The sequence below is a fragment of the Oryx dammah genome, unplaced genomic scaffold, assembly GCF_014754425.2.
Source record: "Oryx dammah isolate SB20612 unplaced genomic scaffold, SCBI_Odam_1.1 HiC_scaffold_15, whole genome shotgun sequence".
Lineage (NCBI taxonomy): Eukaryota > Metazoa > Chordata > Mammalia > Artiodactyla > Bovidae > Oryx > Oryx dammah.
Window position 1 is genome coordinate 12,943,021 of NW_024070199.1, and position 22,008 is coordinate 12,965,028.

Sequence of the window (22,008 nt, forward strand, 5' to 3'; positions counted from 1 at the left end):
CAAGAGTCTTCTCCAACACCATAGTTCAAAAGCATCAATTCTTCACCACTCAGCTTTCTTTATACTCCAACTCCCACATCCACACCTGACTACTGGAAAAACCATAGTCTTGACTAGATGGACCTTTGTTGGCAAACTAATGTCTCTGATTTTTAATATGCTGTCTAGGTTGGTCATAGCTTTTAATCCAAGGAGCAAGCATCTTTTAATTTCATGGCTGAAGTCACCATTCGCAGTGATTTTGGAGCCCCTCAAAATAAAGTCTGTCACTATTTCCATTGTTTCCCCATCTATTTGCCATGAAGTGATAGATTACTTTTTAAAAGCTAAACAAATAGTGATCATTGCAGTTCTGGTTAAAAATAAGCAGTGGTCTAATTTCCTAGATCATATCTTTTCTCTCTTCCCTTTCCTACATTGTCTCATTTTAGATTCGAGATTCTTCCAATATAGTCCTGAGGTATTTATACTCTCTTGAATTTGGGCAATGTAGTTGCCAACTATGTGTAAATTTAATAAAAAGAGCAATTAGGTTTCTTTAGATTTGGGAGAGCCCTTCCATTTTTTCTGCATATATATTTATTAAGTAAAGTTTTATTTCATTATGTTTTTAACTTTTGTTTCTGTTACAATTATTCTTGTTTCCATTTGAGAAGAAAACAAGAAATCTTATGCTGGCTTTTCACTTTCAGTTTTTTCATTGTTCTTTATTTTCATACTCTTAATCATTTAATGAGTTTATTATAAGTATTAAATCTATTCTTCACATTCTGATTTTATTTTCAACCCAATTACCTTTGGTATTTACTAACTTTAATGCAGATTTTCATTTTGATATTTTAGTTTGACTTTTAAAAATTTCCCATTCATCCTTTTAATCTCTTCATATCCCCTTTCACCTCCACCTGCTGACTTTTTAAAATCCAGCTTATTTGCTTATGAATTTCTGTATGTTATAGTTGTAATAAATAACTTTCAATGATTTTTTTTTCCATCTGAACCTGTAGGCTATTTGCTTTCTCTTTATTTACACCTCTTTTTTTTTTTTTCCGCTAGTTACATATAACTCAAGAGCAAGCAAATACAGTCCCAAGTAGATGTCCCTGTAGACCTAGGTTTGACAAAACATGAACCTTGTAAGTTGCCCTTGACCCCATGTTTGTGTTGATCATATCCCATTCTCAAGTATAAAGATGAATGATAAGTTAAGACATAGGGCTTCTAGCCTGAAGTTTAATGTATTCTATACAGAAGAGCTTTAAGTAGTCAAATAGTGTGAGTTAAAAGACATAATTAACAATAACCTCTTAACAATAACCTCTAGTGTTAACAGTAAGCATCTAGTATGCCTCTAGCATTAACTGTCAATCTGAGATTTGTCTACTAAGTTGAGGGCAGAGATGTGGAAAAGATTGAACAATGAATTATCTCTTGAATAGCAGTTCTGGAAGATAACTCTTCTATCAATATATAACAGTAAATACTTAGGCTTTCATGTTACCTTTGTTGCCCTTTCAATTATAAATGTCTTCCTTTGTGATTATTACTAAGTAGATCGCCCTTCAAAAATAATGTAAACAGGGTTGACAAGACTTATGCAAAGTTGTTTTCCCTCAAGTAGAACACTCTACCATATGTCTCAGAGATAACAGCTATTGAAATGTACATAAGTTAATTGACTATGGGCTTTGTCCTCATGGCTAAGTTGCAGACACACAGATGAGACAAAGTTTTCAATTTTGCCTGAAAGTTAAAGCCACTCAGTTGTGTCCGACTCTTGGCAACCCCATGGCCTATAGAGTCCATGGAATTCTCCAGGCCAGAATACTGGAGTGGGTGGCCTTTCCCTTCTCCAGGGGATCTTCCCAACACAGGAATCAAACCCCGGTCTCCTGCATTGTAGGCTGATTCTTTACCAGCTGAGCCACAAGGGAAGCCCAATTTTGCCTAAGCTCACATAATTAGTCCACCTAAAATGATAGTGTCTATTTCCTTAAGGGAGATGCTTGTCAAAAATCCCTTGATACTAAATCTGCATTTATATCCTATAGTTAAAATTTCTTAAGATCTCCTATGCAAGAAAAAGGAAGCAATATGTTTTTTTCTAAATTTCTCCTAAAGGTAGATTTCAATTATCTTTATATCTAAGTCTTATCACAAAATATTCATCCTTTTGTCAATTAGAACTTAGTTACAATCTTGAGAAATGGCTGCTTTTCATAGCTACTTTTAAAATCTAGGAAATCTCTAAATTATAAGCAGGGTGATGTAGCAGAAAGAATTCAGACTTTAGAATCACTCAGATTATGTTAAGATAGGTTCAAATAAGACTTCTGCTATTTACCTATTTTTTGAGATTTTTGAACTTCTGCTATTTATTAGCTCTGAAGTCTTGGTCAAACCATGGAACATCTCTGGGACTTACTTTGCATTGTAGAAAAAGAGGAAGGAAAAAGGAGGAGAAAGAAGATGAGAAAGAGGAGGAGGGAGGAGATAGGAGGGAAAGAGAAATAATTCAAATTTCAGGATAGTGGTCATTGGAAATTGTATGTGAAAAGAGACTGGCACACGGAGTAGTTTCTTATTTTAATAAAAAGCAGCACAGAGAAAACACATCTGTATGATTCTTAAGGCAACACAGTGGAGCAGTTCAGACCACTTGAATCAGAATCCCACTTTCCCACTTAATAGTGTGACTTTGGGCAAGACGCTCAAACTTTCTCCCTCTTTTATAGAAATAAGGAGAGTCATAATAACTACCTTGTTGCATCAGGAAGCTGGAGTAATTTTTGATGAAACACATAGTAGGTCTTACTTAAATCTTTACTAATTTTTCCTAACAGTGAGAAATTCCTTTCTATGCCAGGCAGAGACAAAAAGTATTAATCAGATCATTGATTTCTTATCTTAGGAAACTAATATTTGTCACTTAGGTGGTATTTTCCAAAATTGCAAATCACTAGCAGAAAAGTTTTAAAACCTATACTTCAGTATGAGCTTGTTTTAGGATTTTTTTTTTTCCTAGGTTCTGTCTTATGAACTGTATGAGATTTTGAACAAGTTGCTTAACCTGAGACGCAGTCTCGTTTCCCAGAATGGTCTCAATGACAGTACTCACGTCACAGAACTGCTTTTGAGGATGAAGGAATACAATGGAGTTAACCTCGTATGGGCAGTGCTGCGCTATAGAACACTCATAAAATGAGACTAACAACAATACAAAGGATAAGATTGACAGGAGGAAAATGTCATAGATTATTATTCGTATTTTATTTTCCTAACAGTAAAACTATACGTTGGGTCCAGTGAACTGATTTGCTTAAAATCAAATGAGTGGTGGATTATAGTAGAAATGGAACACTTCTTTGTCACACTTTAAGACTCTCTATGCAACCTCTTAGTTTTAGTAAAAAATAAGTATAACCATCGTAAAAAGTAGTTTTGAAGACTAAGGTAATCACTTTTTCCAAAGCTGCATAAAATAGCTGGAAAAAGACCAGCAGTGTACCATTATTAAAGTCGTTCTAATGATATTTTGAGATACAATTAGCCTTCAGTGACAATTTTATAAGACACCAGACATGACATTTATCCTTTTATATTCTTAACAGTGATAAAAATAGACAAGTCTGCTCTTGTTTCTGATGTTTCTCTATCATAATGAGGAAGAAACTGAGGCTCAGAGAGTTTAAGAAACTTGCCTTAGCAAAGTCAGATCTATCTGACTCAGAACTCCAGAAGGTCTCCACTATTTAATCCTCATGCAAGATTAAAAATAAGTAAATTCAGTTAGCCTCCCTTCCAGGTCTAGCAAAAAAAGATCACTTTGAAATGGTTCCTGAGTGTTTCTCCCCCCTGCCCCCTCCCCCATTAAGGATTCTAAGGGATATAACAGTTTGAAACCCCTTTGTCACTTAACATTTCAAATACACTAACAGATGGCTTCTCCCAACTCTAGGCAGATGATGGTTCAGAAATAAGTGGTATTGGGAGATTTCTTGGGAACGCTCAGGGACTGGAAAGACAGCTGTCACGGAATATCTTAATTACAGCATTTACAAAGTTCTAATTAATGTAATGGTACTTTTATGATTATATTAATGTTATGACCATCAGGGCGTTTGTTGCTGAACTCATTTGGCTAGATAATTTGGAACTCATTACATATTTTAAGGCTAACAACTGTTATATGAGCTTGAGGATCTTTTGCTTGCCAATAGAAAGAAAAAAACAAAAATTACTTTATAGCTAACTATATAACTGAAAAAATATATTTTAAAAAAAGCGTTTTGCTTAAAATATTTGAAAAGGATAGACATTTATATATTACACTATTAAAAAAAAACCATGATAGAATATATTGGAGAAAAAACAGTGCCTTTAGAGGCGAGATGCTTGTGCCATATACTAGCTGTGTGACACTGGGCAAGTCATTTCATTTTCCTGGGTTTGTTTCTTTTACAATGAAATGGGGATGATACCAAAATTATCTACTTTTATTGGTTGTTATAAGAACAATTTATAATGTTTAGTTTGTAGTGATTTTTTATATAAGGAGTTGTAAATTCTATCTGAATCTCTCAGTGGAAGCTAGATGAAACTAAAATGAACATTCTGAATTCCAAATGTCTCTTCTATTCACACAAATACATTATGGCTTTTTTTAAAAAAATTGTTGCTTTTTTGGTTGTTATTTGTGACACATATATGAGGGGAATAAGAAGAGTCTTAAATTACAGTTGAATTTGAAACCTGCCTCTGGTGTGCAATGCGATCCAGGGCAGGCAGATTTCCTATCCTCCTGAATGATAATTCCTCTTAAGAAAAGTGGTTTGCCTAACTGCCAGACATTGGGCACTACTGTGAAAACAAAATGAGTTAAGCAGGTGATAAAGCATCTACACATAGATACATTCTCTCTTTCAGATACATATTATTTTAACAGATGTTGTTTAGTTGCTAAGTCGTGTTTGATTCTTTTGTGATTCCATGGACTACAGCCCACCAGACTCCTGTGTCCATGGGATTTCCCAGGCAAGAATACTGGAATGGGTTGCCATTCCCTTCTCCAGGGGATCTTCCTAACCTGGGGGTTGCACCTGGACCTCCTGCCTTGCAGACAGATTCTTTTTTTGTTCAGTCACCAGGGAAACCCTGGGCTAAGAAAAACCTGACTGATTTAGGAAACTAAATACTGTAGCTTCCATCATGAAGCTCAAGAGCTTCTGGAAGGTGGCAGGCGATGAAGTTAGGGATGATTCTTGTAAGACTTTGAATCTCTTCCTAATGAAATAAATAAAGGATTTGTAGCTGGGAAGTTTTGGATATTGTTTAATTGCTGTTTTTAGGAAAGTCTGTCTGCTGTTGAAAACAGGTATGAATGAGGAGACCAAGACCAGTTAAGAAGACAGAACTTCCTCAGGTTAAGATGGAATCATATCCTAGTAAATTCAACAAAAGTTGTAAATATAGTAAGTTTAAAAATTCTTTTAACACACCTAACCTGCCAAACAGGAGAGTTTACCCTGGCCTACTTTAAACATACTCAGAACATAGTATTCTGTGGTTGGGCAAAATTATCTAATACAAAGACTATGTAGGTCATAACAAAGGGTTGACTATGTTGTGTAATCTATTGACTACTGTCCTGGATGTGAAAAATAACACTGTTACATGGGTACAGAGTGGTTGTAAATGTGTCGGATGGTTCCTGGCATGATGGTGTGACTGGGAGCTGTGGCTGCCGTCACTGCCTGCCATCATGGGAGAGTGCTGTACTGCACATTGGTAGCCTGGAAAAAGATCCAAACTCAAACCCTGTGAAGCACAGTTTCTACTGAAAGTGCACTGCTTTTACACTATCATAAAGTCAAAAAATTATGTCAAATTTTATTGATGACTGTATATTGAAGAGTCCAGAGTAGAGACTGTGTTGGCAGATTTAAGTTATAGACAGAGGGAAGGAATAGAAAAGAATTTATGAAATAAACGAATGTAGTCGATAGGATGGGGTTACTGATAAGATGGAAAATGATACAAAAGAAGAACAGTATAAAGTGCCTCCTAAGGGACAAGGTGTCATTTTACAAAGGGAGCAAATAGTGCTTTAAATAGAAGGACGTTGTATGTGCAAAAGCACCCATTTGAAGGGACACGTGTAAATAAGAGTAACTTGGATCACTATTGATCAGCTCAGCCACATGTTCCAGTCAGGTACCATCATGCAAAATAGGTTATGTTTTATTCATCTAGAATTTTTCCACTGAACCATTTACCTGTATTGATGGGTATGGGGCTTCCCTTGGTGGCTCAGATGGTAAAGAACCTGCCTGCAATTCAGGAGACCTGGCTTTGATCCCTGGATTGGGATCCTCTGGAGAAGGGAATGGCAACCCACTCCAGTATTCTTGCCTGGAGAATCCCACCGACAGAGGAGCCTGGTGGGCTGTACAGTCCATGGGGTCACAGTCAGACACGACTGAGTGACTAATTAACTAGAGTATTGATGAGTTATAATCAATCATCGTAATGCCGCATGAGTGTTTCTCCCCGCTTTCGGTGCCTGACTCGTCTCCACACTTGGGGCAGTGGCTGAGTCACTCCGTGTTTCTGTTGGCCCCCTCCTGCTCTGTGGCAAGAGCATTCACTGAGCTCCAGAAATACTGCTTCCTTTTCATGCCCATTCGACATCATACCTCTTTGACAAGATTGACCTCTCTAAGTCCTGAACACTCCTCTATAAATTGCTTCTTCATAAAATTTTCTCCAAAGAGACCCTTTTAAGTGAAATTCAGTTTGAAACTAAGTCTCAAATAACAATTGTTACATATTGAAGTCCCTCTATTTGGTATCATGCTAATGACTCTCATACAGTACATCTCAATCTTTACATTATCACTGAGAATGCGAAAAGTTCATTGCATGTTTACTGATGGAGAAACGTAAGCTCAAACAAGTCTTTTCCAATGTTCAATAGATAGGAATCAGATAAGACACATTACCACCCAGAGTACCAGTTCTCTCTATGTAGTGTGTATATCTTTTTATAGAATCACCCTATACATTTCATAATGTGATATTATAGCTGGTGGTGTTTTTTAATTGTGATTGTTCAGTGGAGTATGCTGCTGCTGCTGCTGCTGCTAAGTCGCTTCAGTCATGTCTGACTCTGTGCAACCCCACAGATGGCAGCCCACCAGGCTCCTCCGTCCCTGGGATTCTCCAGGCAAGAATACTGGGGTGGGGTGCCATTTCCTTCTCCAATGCATGAAAGTGAAAAGTGAAAGTGAAGTCGCTCAAGTCGAGCCTGACTCTTGGCGACCCCATGGACTGCAGCCTACCAGGCTCCTCCATCCATGGGGTTTTCCAGGCAAGAGTACTGGAGTGGGGTGCCATTGCCTTCTCCACACTGCTAGTATACAGAAATATAATTGCCATATATTGTTCTTATATTTTGCAACTGTGTAAAACCTTTTAGAAGGTTTTCCTGTAAATTTCATTGGATTATACACACAGGGATTATGCCATCTTTCTTTACAATCTGGATAGTATTTGTATTTATTTCCTTGCCTATTAGCAGTGGCTAACCTTTAGTACAAATTTGAATAAACAGAAGTGGTGAGGACAAGCATCATTGATTTGCGAGAGAAGGTGACTCAGTCTTTGGCTGTGGGGATTTTCTTTTTTAATAAATTCCTTTTAGGAAGTTAAGGAAGCCCCACTGTATTCATAATGAGGTGTTGTTAGGAGTAGATGATGGATTTTGCAAATACATTTTCTGCATCTATTGATATGACCATATTGTTTCTCCTTGTAGTTCTATCAGGTTTCTTCCCATGTGTTTCAAAGCTGTGTTATCAGTTGTCTAATCTAGCCCATTCTCATATATATATAATTTGGCTAGTATTAGCCAAATTCATCAATAAGTAAAAGAATAATGCTGAATTATTATGATGAAGTTTATTTTTTTCCCCCAGGAATACAAGAGTAGTTTAACAGTGGAAAATCAATCAATGTAATTTACCATATTATCAGAATAAAGGAGAAAAGGTTTTGATTACTGTACCTCAATAACTACAGGAAAAGCAGTTGCTAAAATTTAACTCATGTTCATAATAGAAATTATTAAGAAAATACAAGTAGACAGTTTTTTAAATTAGTATATCAGGTGTCTATAGAAAAAATTCTAACAGTAAATTTTATATTTAAATATAAAATACTGAGATTTTCTCCCTTGGATCAATAATAAGATGTGGAAGCCCACTATTGCCATTTCTATTCAATAGGATACAGGATAGCCTATCCAGAACTAAGATTAAAAAGTAACTAAAAGGCAAAATGATTATAAAGGGAGAAGTAGATAAAACTCCTGTCATTCAAAAATGCTACTATTATATATGTGGAAAACACAATATAGTTTATAGACATCCAAGTGATTAAGAAAAATCTCCATCAGCAAGTCATAAATATCCTTCAATTTTTATATGCAATGAACAATTAGAAAATAAAATGTAAGATACAAGTTTTAATAATGAAAAATATCAAATGTAAACTAATAAAGCTAATTAATAATATGCAAACTAGTTTCATAGATTACTACATATAATTGAAAGAAAATAGAGAAGGCATAAAAGGAATGGTTGAGAGAAGGCCTAAAAGAAAAGAAGGAACAATTCCATGTTGATAGATTGGCTTATTATACCATAAAAATGCTAGTCTGCCCAGATTTATTTATGTGCTTGATGAAATCTTAGCTAAAATCCTAGCAGGAATCTGTGTGTCTGTGTCTGTGTCTGTGTGTCTGTGTCTGTGTCTGTGTCTGTGTGTGTGTGTGTGTGTCTGTGTGTGTGTGTGTCTGTGTGTATGTGTGTGTGTGTCTGTGTGTGTCTGTGTGTGTGTCTGTGTGTGTGTGTGTGTGTGTCTGTGTGTGTGTGTGTGTGTCTGTGTGTGTGTGTGTAGGGGAATAGAGAATTCTAACATGTAAATGAAAATGCAGAAGGCTGAAAAAAACTCCATGTAGACTTGGATATGAGCAAATTTGGATGACTTTTATTTTCAGTTATCAAGACTTTGAAAAGTACTACTGATTTAAATTGTATAGGATTGGCACAAAGCAAGAAAAAATAGCAAAGATAAGAAAGTTCAAAAGGGACATATAGAAACATTTGATATATGACAAAGGTAAACTGGAAAAGAGATGGAGGGGGAGTAGTCTTTTCAATAACTGAAGTGTCCATTTGGATACCCACATGAAAAGAAATGAAACTGGATTCATGTCATGCTGTATGCAAAGATATATCTAAGTGGATTGAAAGAAAATCTTCAGTAGCTTGGGACAGCCAGATAAATCTTAAACAGTACACACAATGAACCATACAGGAAAGATTGATAAATTGAACTACATTAGAATTAAGAACTTCTTTTTATCAAAATATTTCATTAAGAAAAGAAAAGGAAAATCACCCATTGGGATATGGCCTTTGGAATGTTTAATTTCTTTTCAAAATTACAAAGAATTTCTGCAAATTAATAAGAAAAGACTGTTGTATTAATTTTCTTTCACGACCATAACAACTTGCCACAAACTTAAGGGTTTAAAACAATAGTATTGTATTATGCTGCAGTTCTGCAAGTAGCAAATCTGTTACAGGTCTCACTGGGCTGAAACCAAAGTGTTAGCAGGATTGCATTCCTTTCTGCAGGCCCCAGGGACAAATCTATTTCCTTGCCCATTCAGATGTTGGAATTCAGTTCCATGCAGTTGGAGGACTAAGATCTCCTCATCATTGCTGTCAACTGGAGACTGCCCTCAGCTCCTAGAGACAGCTCTCAGAATCAGCAACAAAATGTCAACTCATTCTCACACTGTCACCACTCTGATTTATCGTCCTTCTACTTACACTTTTTAGATTTCATATCAGATCTTAGGGCTCCCCAGGTGTCTCGGTGGTAAGGAATCTGCCTGCCGATGCAGGAGATGCGAATTCGATCTCCGGGTTGGGAAGATCCCCTGGAGAAGGAAATGGCACCCTACTCCAGTATTCTTGCCTGGAGAATCCCATGGTCAGAGGAGCCTGGTGGGCTGAAGTCCATGGGGTCCCAAAGAGTCAGACATGGCTGAGACTGAATGACAATAACAATGAGATCTTAACCTGGACCTACATAAATAATTCAGGATACCTTTCCCATCTCAAGGTCCTTAACCTTAAGCACATCTATTTTTTTCCATGTAAGGGAACATATTTACATATTTACAAGTTCTGACATCAAGATGTGGTCGTTTTGGAGTCCCTTTTTCTGCTTATCACAACAGTCAACCCAGTTAGAAAAATGAGACAGTGATTCGAACAAGAGCCTCACAAATGAGGATATCCCAATAGTTACTTAATGTATAAAAAATAAAATGCAAATTAAAATCACAAATCAATGCTACTCTACAGACATCAGAATGATGAATATTAAGAAGACCAAAAGTATTGTGTTGCTGAGAATATAACCGAAACTCTGATCTGGTGTTTGTGAGTCTGTATGATTGTAGGACCATTTTGGAACACTACTGTCTGTATCCACTGAAGTTGAAGATGTCTATCCAAGAGTCCACCAATTCACATTCCAGATATATTTTCAAAAGTTCACAAAATATGTACAAAATTTTCATGATAGTATTATTTGTAAAAAACAAAATCTGGAAATACATTTCTACTAATAGAACTCATAAACATTGGTGTAGTCTTACAATGGAGTAATATGCAGTAATGAGAATGAATATACTGCCTCATTTTACAAAAGGAATGGACCTCAGAATATTGAGTATAAGACAGCAGAAGAGTATATATATATAAATATATATATATATAAATAAGTCTCATGTTTATATATTTAAATAACAGCACAATTTATCTATGGTGTTAGGTATTAGAATAGTGATTACTTTCCAGAAGGAGGATAGCATATTCTTGAGGTGTTTTTAGTATTGTATCTGTGATATGTATAAAGTTTACATGGATATATGCTCATATTGTGAAAATTCATCAAACTCTACCTTTACAATTTATTTTCCTTTCATGTATCAATTATATTCTTAAACGTTTGAAGGGCCTACATACCTGGGAAATTGGTGGAGAGAAGCATAGACTAGAGCTATTTCTCTTAAGCTTTAGTAATATTCATACTCATTTAAATTAAAAATACATCTGGTAAATAAATCCTTCATGTTCTGTGTGTCCAGAGCAAACAGCTTTAGACTCAATGATTCTAACATTTTGCAAAACAGAGAGACAAAAACAGAACTGAGTAGAGAAGCAGGAGCCGGTGCATTGGGGCTTGGGGGATAGAGGGAGATGAGGATCAGAATAATTGATCCAAGAGGACATGGGCAGTGTTCTTGTGCCCTGATCTAACTCCAGTACTTGTGTTTTTAGTGTGTGGCAAGTACAAATGAATGGCTCAACTGTATTTATATTGCTAGAGATAAAATAAAATACAGATAAAATAAAATAGAGATATATTGCTGTAGTCCATGAGGTCACAGAGTCAGACATGACTGAACAGCAACAACAAAGAGATAAAATGTACCTTCTAGATTGGGATCTAGTGTCCGGAATGCTTTTGTGCCTTTTATGGGAGTTCCAGGCTGGTGAGAATCAGTTATGGGTACAAAATAAAGCTAACTGATACTAACTCATCTGTTTGTTTAAACCCAGAAGAGTAAGTTTTGAAAAGTATGAGCTAATTCCTGGTTTTACACTTGTGTAATACTATATAAAAACAACAACTAGTGTTTAGATGTAGACAATTAGGATCAGTCCTCCCATATACTGTTGTACTTATTCTTAACAATAGCCCTTTAAACACATATAATTATCTTTATTTACCATTTATAAAGATGCATTTCTCAAGCATTATCTTTTTTTTTTTCCAGAAGCTTCTTCTACTGAAATAAAATTGATGACTCTTTCTAATGGTTCCTCTCCTTTCACCTCCACACCATTTTACTCCAGTATGGCAGAGCTTATGACCTTTACTGCAAATTCAATTCAGTTACCTGTCTTTAAAGCAGGAACTGTGTTGGGAAGGAATTCTATGTAGCTCATTTCCCACAGTCTTACCCAGGTGACTAACATGTAGGAAGTTCTCAATAAATATTTGCTGAAAAAGTGAAAAAGATATAGACACAAGAAGTGGGAAAGGCCAACGTCATAGAAGGCAAAAACTATCCCTATCCAATGAGAACCCATTTCTTTCTAATCCCAAGCTTTCCTATCGTTGTGTTGTGCTACGTCGTGCCAGTCGTGTCCGACTCTGCAACCCCGTGGACTGCAGCCCACCAGGCTCCTCTGTCCGTGGGATTCTCCAGGCAAGGATACTAGAGTGGGTTGCCATGCCCTCCTCCAGGGGATCTTCCCATCCCAGGGATCAAACCCAGATTCTTTACCACCTGTGATCACAGTAAATGGACTTCAAACCTCAAAGCATGTGTCAGTTTCTGATACTGACAACGAAAACTGCTGCTGTCCCTGATACTTCTTCCTCACATCCACATTTGGATTTGCATGGGGCTTTCAGATGCCAGCCAAGGTTCCTGCTGCCCAGGAAATAATGCACATGGGTAAATGCCAGTTTCCTATAATTTAGAAGAAAGAACTGCTTTTGAGGTGATTTACATAAAAATAAAATTTGTGCTCATCTCTACTGAATAGGCTCTGGTCAGCAAAGCACAAATCAATCTGTTTGCTCCTAAATTTAAATTTCCATAAGTCATTACATAGTTGATAATCATATTGATGTAACTGAATTGAATTTGCAGAGATTATTCCGGGTGAGAAGGGACTTTCAAGCTATTTAAACGGCTGCTATTCAGTAGATAAGGCCTCTCAAGTCTGACCTCTGTTTTACATTAAATTTGTGGCCTAATTTTCATTTCTCTCTGAGTTCTCAATTTCTCAGACGAAGAGGTCCCATAAGCTTTCACACCTGCCACTTTCATAGTGGCAGATGCAGAGAGAGGAGTGAAGGAAGACGAGCATGTAGGGTTGATGGAAGGGGCCGTGGTGGCAAATTGGTTAATGAAATGAACTTTGAGGTCATTCATTCCTACCTTTGAATATGGATTTCCCACACATAATTATTATTTGTCTTTGGACAAGTTGCTGAGCCTTTCGAAGCTTCAACTTCCCCCTGTCTATTGTGTAGATAAATTAGAATTTACCTCACATAACTGTAAGAATTAAGTACCTTAACCAGTGTCTGTTAAATGCTAAGTACTCTATGCTAGCCACTACTGTTCTTATATATATGGCTATTAGAAATTTGGATTATTAGTTTTAAAAGAAACACACACACACACAGCTGTAGAACAGGGTAATTCAGGAAAAATTTAGGCAAAATACTGAGCATTAAGTTTCAGCTATTTGCCCTCATGATTTACATTTTCCGAGCACCTTACAAACTTAAACACTTTCCTTTAATGTATTTCATTAGATATCTCAAAGCTATCTTTGATTAAAAATAGATCATACTATTCTTCCAGTTGAATATGTTGAATACACTAGGAAACCAAGAATAAGAAGCTAAATAAATTCTGTGACCTAGTTGGTAAACTGGGACCAAAGCTGCTGCTGCTGCTAAGTCGCTTCAGTCATGTCCGACTCTGTGCGACCCCACAGACGGCAGCCCACCAGGCTCCCGCATCCCTGGGATTCTCCAGGCAAGAACACTGGCGTGGGTTGCCATTTCCTTCTCCAATGCAGGAAAGTGAAAAGTGAAAGTGAAGTCGCTCAGTCGTGTTCAACTCCTAGCAACCCCATGGACTGCAGCCTACCAGGCTCCTCTGTCCATGGGATTTGGCAGGCAAGAGTACTAGAGTGGGGTGTCATTGCCTTCTCTGGGGACCAAAGCTAGAGTGTTTTAAATCTCAAGCTATCTTACTATAAATGAGCTTTGCACTGCTAGCCATTTGAATAAGTGAACAAAAGTGAAAAGGTCATATTAGTCTTAAAATTGCGATTCTAGGGACTGACCGAGTGAAACTGGGGAGGAATAATTTTGGGAATGTATCAGATGTGACACAAAAAAGGCAATAATTGATGTAGTTTTCAGGCCCCTATATAATTTCTTATGGAATAATATATAACTCCTTCCTCACTGATATTGCATTTCAGTGCAAAATTTTTGAAGCACTATGTGCCAGACACTTACTACACTAACTGCTACAAATTATAAAATAAGTGAACTTATTTATTAAGTTCTTTAATTCTGAATATTTAGGCAAAATTAAAATTAAAAACTCAAAATTAGCAAAAGGAAAGTTTTACATAGCAAAGGCAGGAATTTATGGGGGACCTATTTCAGGAATCGAGAGCTCTCCTTGGATTATGACATTATGAAGTCATTATGGGTACAAGAGTAATATTTATAATTTTACTTGATTGTTTTCTTCTATAAATGAGATGGATATGCCAGATCCTATCCAGTGCTGATCAGTTCTTAAAGTAAATTAAGAATAACTGTATTTCCTAAATATTGCCAGAAAAAAAATAGAAATATCTGTTAGGTACTTAATGGAATGCTGAACCCATTCTAATATTTCAAAATGGAAAGAAAGCTAAAGGGTGGGAAAATGGATTATTTAGGTCTAGGAAATACAATTGTCAGCTAGGCAAGCTGCTAGGATTTGGATAAAAGAGACAGAATTGGAACTTTTGAGAGATTTTCCATTCAAACAATCATGAAAACTCCTGCTTGCCTGTGAGCATTACTTGCCACTTTGACTGGATAGTGAGAGCCATGAACAGGAATCTATGTACACACGTGCATGCGACTCTGTGTTTTCCAATTAATATGTCTATTGAAAGTATAATTAATTCCCCTGTAACTCTTATTTGATATCTACCCTGAGATCTCATATTTATATAACTTGACAATATTAACGGATACCAGGACAATATCTAGCCAAGGATCGAATGCCAAAGTAGGTAATGTAGGTTGCAGAATGAATGATAATAATAAATAGAACTGAGACAGAAATGGACAAAGGTATCTAAGAACCATTCCCAGCAATCCCGAGGCTCTTTCATACTCTGATAACGCAAGGAGGGTGGTTAATTTCAGAGCTGTATTGTAGGTGACCACTTGTGGTTGAGCTGTGTGTATGTATATATTTTCTGTCAACTGCTAAAAAGCAATGGTTAAGAAAGGAATCTCTGAAGTTTGACTGCCTGATTTTGTCTGTGGACTCTGTCTCTGGCTAGCCGAGTGAATTTGGGTAAATTACTTAACGTCTCTGTGCCTAAAATCCTAATCTTTAAAATGAGAATAATGAGAGGAGTACCTGCGAGTTTCTTGAAGATTGAGAAAATAAATGTAAAGTACTTAGGATAGATTCTAGGACATATTAAGAACTCAGTAAATGTTGCTACATTAATGATAATACCGCTATATTAGTTGTTATTTTATATAATAAGCCATTCTTCAACCACAACAGGCTTTACAACTGTGAATCCTACAAGCTGATTCACTTTGCAAGTACTGAGAAGTACTTGCACCCTTCTAACCTCTCCTCACCCCTCTATCCTCAGGTAAAATGATGAAATTATACGTGACAAAAGCCACCATATTTTCAGACTTTTAGTTTTAACAATTTCATTGCTGAAACATATCCCAAGGAATTAATCTGACACATGTAAAAGCTTTTTGATCAAACATGTTAATTGCAGGACTGGCACATGATGTCACCATTAAAATCAAATATTTAAATTTCAATATGTAAAACAAAACGAAAACACTAAAGTGAAGTGCAAACATGTGTAACAGGAATTATATTTTAAAGGATGAATATGAAATAATTTTTCACCAGTCAACTATTAGTCATTTCTTTATATGTATATGTCATATACACACACACACATGTATATGTATGTTTCTGTGGGTATCTATACAAAAAGAAACTGCAAATGCAGTATCTAAATGAACTTTAAAAGATCTGCACCTAACTTGGGACAAACTGAAGTCTCACAATAGGGGGAGAATATTTAATTCTAAATCTTTAGTGCTGCAAACACTATGTTTCAGGCTCTGATTATATCTTGATTAGCTGTTTTTCTCAGAGTGCATTTCATATTATACTAGGCCTAGAGAATTTTCTGTGATCAGATAAGTTTGGCAAATACTGCAAATTCTATTTCCTTATTGGAGATTCACAGCACATATTAGCATAATAAAGGTTTTGCATTTTTCTGCAGTTAAACATACACAGGCATTTTAACCTTTCTGAAACCTGGGTTTCCCAAATGTATCAATATTTGACTATAGAAACTTGAAAATTATGTATATATTAGGTATAAACATTCTGTACTTTTAACTTCCTGAATTTTACCTAGAATATAGACATTTATCAGAAACATGATGTACACACCTAACAGCTAGTTTGCATGTCTCAGCATAACTTCTCTTGGTCTTTAAGAAGGTGGAAAGGAGAGAGAAAGGGCAGGCCTGCAGTGGGAGACCTACGGCCTATGACGCCACACAAGAAAGGCAGTACTTCCTCAGGTCTGAAAGCACATACCTTCTGGGGCCGCACTTTTTAATTCTCTAAATCAGTGTTACCATTCTTGAAGAGTGTAACCAATTACTTTATGAACTTTAGTGTATGGGAATGTGTACCAACCTCAGACTGTCCTAGTTCATAAATAATCCAGGTAACAGCAAGATCACCTCCTCCTCCAGGGGAATAAAGCAATGTCAGGGTCAAGTGACTTAAACAACATCTCTACCATTAGCTTTTCACCATTCTAGAGAGCCTGTGGCTTCACACAGGAGAAGTCCCATTCTGGGGTGACTTAGGAATGTGCTGTCCTAATCTATTAAAATAGACTGAAGCGGTTCTTTTCTCCTCCTATTCCAAACCATCCCCCACAATACTAATGTTTTGAAGATGAAGAAACAGATACAGAAATGACTTTCCAAATATTATTCAACTGGAAGACAGGACACTAGAACTCTCTCATCTTTCACTAAATGTTAATTGAGCCCCTGCTACATACAGAGCACTACGTATACAAGACGAATTCAATAAGACCACTTACATTATGGTGCTCACTATGTAGTGGGGTTCAAAAAAGGAAACAATCAGCTATAACGCAATAGGTTAAGCGCTACAAAGAAGCAGTTCGTTTTTTTCAAATTTGTTCAACACATATTCATTAAAAGCCCACTATGCACTTATCCCAGCTGGGTGTTGTCACAGTAAAAATTAGTAAGATACAGTCTATCCTTGCAGTGCTTATAGTTTAATGGAGAAGGGTGATATAAACTGATCGTTTCAATACACTATGGTAATAATGAAAACCGCTAGTAGTTTTGAGTTCTAACTGCTTGTTAAGTACTATTCTAACCACTTTGCATATATTATTTGATCCTTATAACAAAATATTAAGGTCAATACTATTTTTCTCCCTAGAGTGTAGACAGGGTTAGTAAAGCAGAGAGTGATTAAATTGTCCAAAGTTACACAGCTGGAAGCAGTAAGCTAGAATTTGGATGTAAAAGTTCTGACTCTGAAACTTACACTATATGCCAAATTGCTCTAAGACTTCTTAGACTACTACTCAGGAATGAGAAAGAAGGAATCTGCCAACAACATGGCTGGACTTGTAGGGTTCAGTTCAGTTCAGTCGCTCAGTCGTGTCCGACTCTCTGCAACCCCATGAATCGCAGCACGCCAGGCCTCCCTGTTCATCACCATCTCCCGGAGTTCACTCATGTCCATCGAGTCCGTGATGCTATCCAGCCATCTCATCCTCGGTCGTCCCCTTCTCCTCCTGCCCCCAATCCCTCCCAGCATCAGAGTCTTTTCCAATGAGTCAACTCTTCGCATGAGGTGGCCAAAGTACTGGAGTTTCAGCTTTAGCATCATTCCTTCCAAAGAAACCCCATGGCTGATCTCCTTCAGAATGGACTGGTTGGATCTCCTTGCAGTCCAAGGGACTCTCAAGAGTCTTCTCCAACACCACAGTTCAAAAGCATCAATTCTTTGGCACCCAGCCTTCTTCACAGTCCAATGCTCACATCCATACATGACCACAGGAAAAACCATAGCCTTGACTAGATGGACCTTAGTCAGCAAAGTTATGTCTCTACTTTTGAATATGCTATCTAGGTTGGTCATAGCTTTTCTTCCAAGGAGTAAGCGTCTTTTAATTTCATGGCTGCAGTCACCATCTGCAGTGATTTTGGAGCCCCCCAAAATAAAGTCTGACACTGTTTCCACTGTTTCCCCATCTATTTCCCATGAAGTGATGGGACCGGATGCCAGGATCTTCATTTTCTGAATGTTGAGCTTTAAGCCAACTTTTTCACTCTCCTCTTTCACTTTCATCAAGAGGCTTTTTAGCTCCTCTTCACTTTCTGCCATAAGGGTGGTGTCATCTGCATATCTGAGGTTACTGATATTTCTCCTGGCAACCTTGACTCCAGCTTGTTTCTTCTAGTCCAGCGTTTCTCATGATGTACTGTGCATATAAGTTAAATAAGCAGGGTGACAATATACAGCCTTGACATACTCCTTTTCCTATTTGGAACCAGTCTGTTCTTCCATGTCCAGTTCTAACTGTTGCTTCCTGACCTGCATACAGATTTCTCAAGAGGCAGGTCAGGTGGTCTGGTATTCCCATCTCTTTCAGAATTTTCCACAGTTGACTGTGATCCACACAGTCAAAGGCTTTGGCATAGTCAATAAAGCAGAAATAGATGTTTTTCTGGAACTCTCTTGCTTTTTCCATGATCCAGTGGATGTTGGCAATTTGATCTCTGGTTCCTCTGCCTTTTCTAAAACCAGCTTGAACGTCAGGGAGCTCACGGTTCATGTATTGCTGAAGCCTGGCTTGGAGAATTTTGAGCATTACTTTACTAGCATGTGAGATGAGTGCAACTGTGTGGTAGTTTGAACATTCTTTGGCATTGCCTTTCTTTGAGATTGGAATGAAAACTGACCTTTTCCAATCCTGTGGCCACTGCTGAGTTTTCCACATTTGCTGGCATATTGAGTGCAGCACTTTCACAGCATCATCTTTCAGGATTTGAAACAGCTCAATTGGAATTCAATCACCTCCACTAGCTTTGTTCGTAGTGATGCTTTCTAAGGCCCACTTGACTTCACATTCCAAGATGTCTGGTTCTAGATTGGTGATCACATCATCATGACTATCTGGGTCATGAAGATCTTTTTTGTACAGTTCTTCTGTGTATTCTTGCCACCTCTTCTTAATATCTTCTGCTTCTGTTAGGTCCACACGATTTCTGTCCTTTATTAAGCCCATCTTAGCATGAAATGTTCCCTTGGCATCTCTAATTTTCTTGAAGAGATCTCTAGTCTTTCCCAATCTGTTGTTTTCCTCTATTTCTTTGCATTGATCACTGAAGAAGGTCTTATCTCTTCTTGCTGTTCTTTGGAACTCTGCATTTAGATGCTTATATCTTCCCTTTTCTCCTTTACTTTTTGCCTCTCTTCTCTTCACAGCTATTTGTAAGCCCTCCCCAGACAGCCATTTTGCTTTTTTGCATTTCTTTTCCATGGGGATGATCTTGATCCCTGTCTCCTGTACCATATCACAAACTTCATTCCATAGTTCATCAGGCACTCTATCAGATCTAGGCCCTTAAATCTATTTCTCACTTCTACTGTATAATCATAAGGGATTTGATTTAGGTCATACCTGAATGGTCTAGCGGTTTTCCCTACTTTCTTCAATTTAAGTCTGAATTTGGTAATAAGGAGTTCATGACCTGAGCCACAGTCAGCTCCTGGTCTTGTTTTTGTTGACTGTATAGAGCTTCTCTATCTTTGGCTGCATAGAATATAATCAATCTGATTTCGGTGTTGACCATCTGGTGATGTCCATGTGTAGAGTCTTCTCTTGTGTTGTTGGAAGAGGGTGTTTGCTATGACCAGTGCATTTTCTTGGCAAAACTCTATTAGTCTTTGCCCTGCTTCCTTCCGTATTCCAAGGCCAAATTTGCCTGTTACTCCAGGTGTTTCTTGACTTCCTACTTTGGCATTCCAGTCCCCTATAATGAAAAGGACATCTTTTTTTTGGGTGTTAGTTCTCAAAGGTCTTGTAGGTCTTCATAAAACCGTTCAACTTCAGCTTCTTCAGCGTTACTGGTTGGGGCATAGACTTGGATAACTGTGATATTGAATGGTTTGCCATGGAAACAAACAGAGATCATTCTGTCATTTTTGAGATTGCATCCAAGTACTGCATTTCAGACTCTCTTGTTGACCATGATGGCTAGTCCATTTCTTCTGAGGGTTTCCTGCCCTCAGTAGTAGATATAATGGTCATCTGAGTTAAATTCACCCATTCCAGTCCATTTTAGTTCTCTGATTCCTAGAATGTCGACGTTCACCCTTGCCATCTCTTGTTTGACACTTCCAATTTGCCTTGATTCATGGACCTGACATTCCAGGTTCCTATGCAATATTGCTCTTTACAGCATCGGATCTTGCTTCTATCACCAGTCACATCCACAACTGGGAACTGTTTTTGCTTTGGCTCCATGCCTTCGTTCTTTCTGTAGTTATTTCTCCACTGATCGCCAGTAGCATATTGGGCACCTAATGATCTGGGGAGTTCCTCTTTTGGTATCCTATTGTATTGCCTTTTCATACTGCTCATGGGGTTCTCAAGGCAAGAATACTGAAATGGGTTGCCATTCCCTTCTCCAGTGGACCACGTTCTGTCAGACCTCTCCACCATGACCCGTCTGTCTTGGGTTGCCCCGCAGGCATGGCTTGGTTTCATTGAGTTAGACAAGGCTGTGGTCCTAGTATGCTTGGTGAAATAAATCAGAGAAGATAAATACTGTATAATATCACATATATCCAGAAAAATAAAACAAACTAGTAAGTATAACAAAAAAGAAAAGACTCACAGAGAGCAGACTAGTGATTACCAGTAGGGGGAGAGAGAGGGGGTGAGGGGAGCCAATGAGGGCCAGGGGATTAAAAGTTGCAATGACTATGTATAAATCAGTTATTAATACAAGGGTATATCGGACCGCACAGGGAATATAGCTAATGTTTTATAATAATTATAAATGGAGTGTAACTTTTTAAAAAAAGACTTTTTGTAAAACTTAAACTCTGACTGATATAGGTCTAACTCTCATAAAAGCACTCTACAATACTTAGAACTCAGTACTGTCATTTAAGTGTAATGATAAAAATTTTAGTTGCATAGGTCAGCCCCTTCTTACATCTAATATTTGGATATTCAGCCTAGCCTTTTTCTCACATCCTAAATTTATTTCAACAGAGCATCACCACAGAGGTTGCATTAAAATTACCCAGGATGATTGGAAAGTCTTTGACTTGTTAGTTCAGAGCCTGCCATGATATGATATAATGGTGTGTAAAATACATGGGCAGCATATGGAATTCTCACCGTAACACATGATTAAATTTGAAAGATGACCCCAAATAGCCTTTCTTTTCCTGAACCTTTCTAGAGACAGGGTAATTTTAAAGGACAGTGAGCAGACCACTGTGGATAAAAATGGTTCACACTAAGAAAGCAGACACTGGAGACAGCCAGCCCCTTCTAGTCTCATTTAGTGGTATCTGATGGTTCCGACTTTGATGGACACATAGTGTCCTGGACCAGGGATCATGAAAGTCAAAGGTTACCAATTAGTAGCTTAACTGAGAAATATGAGAAAAATACAGGTTAATAAAAGGTAAATATGTCAGGAAATTGAGGCTGTGCCATGCTGCTATAGAGAATAGAGATTTACCTGGATGTTCCTGTTACAGTGATTTTGTCAGTCATTGAATGACTTAGGTTTGTAACCATTTTATTACTTGATAGCACTATCACAATTTTAAATAAATCTTTTCAGCAGTAATTAGCTTGAAAAGGCAAAATAATTTGTGTTAAGAATTTAAAATTTCTTTCAAAAACCCGATAATGAAATATAATTTTGATAAAACATTTTGAGGTCCTAAATTGCTAC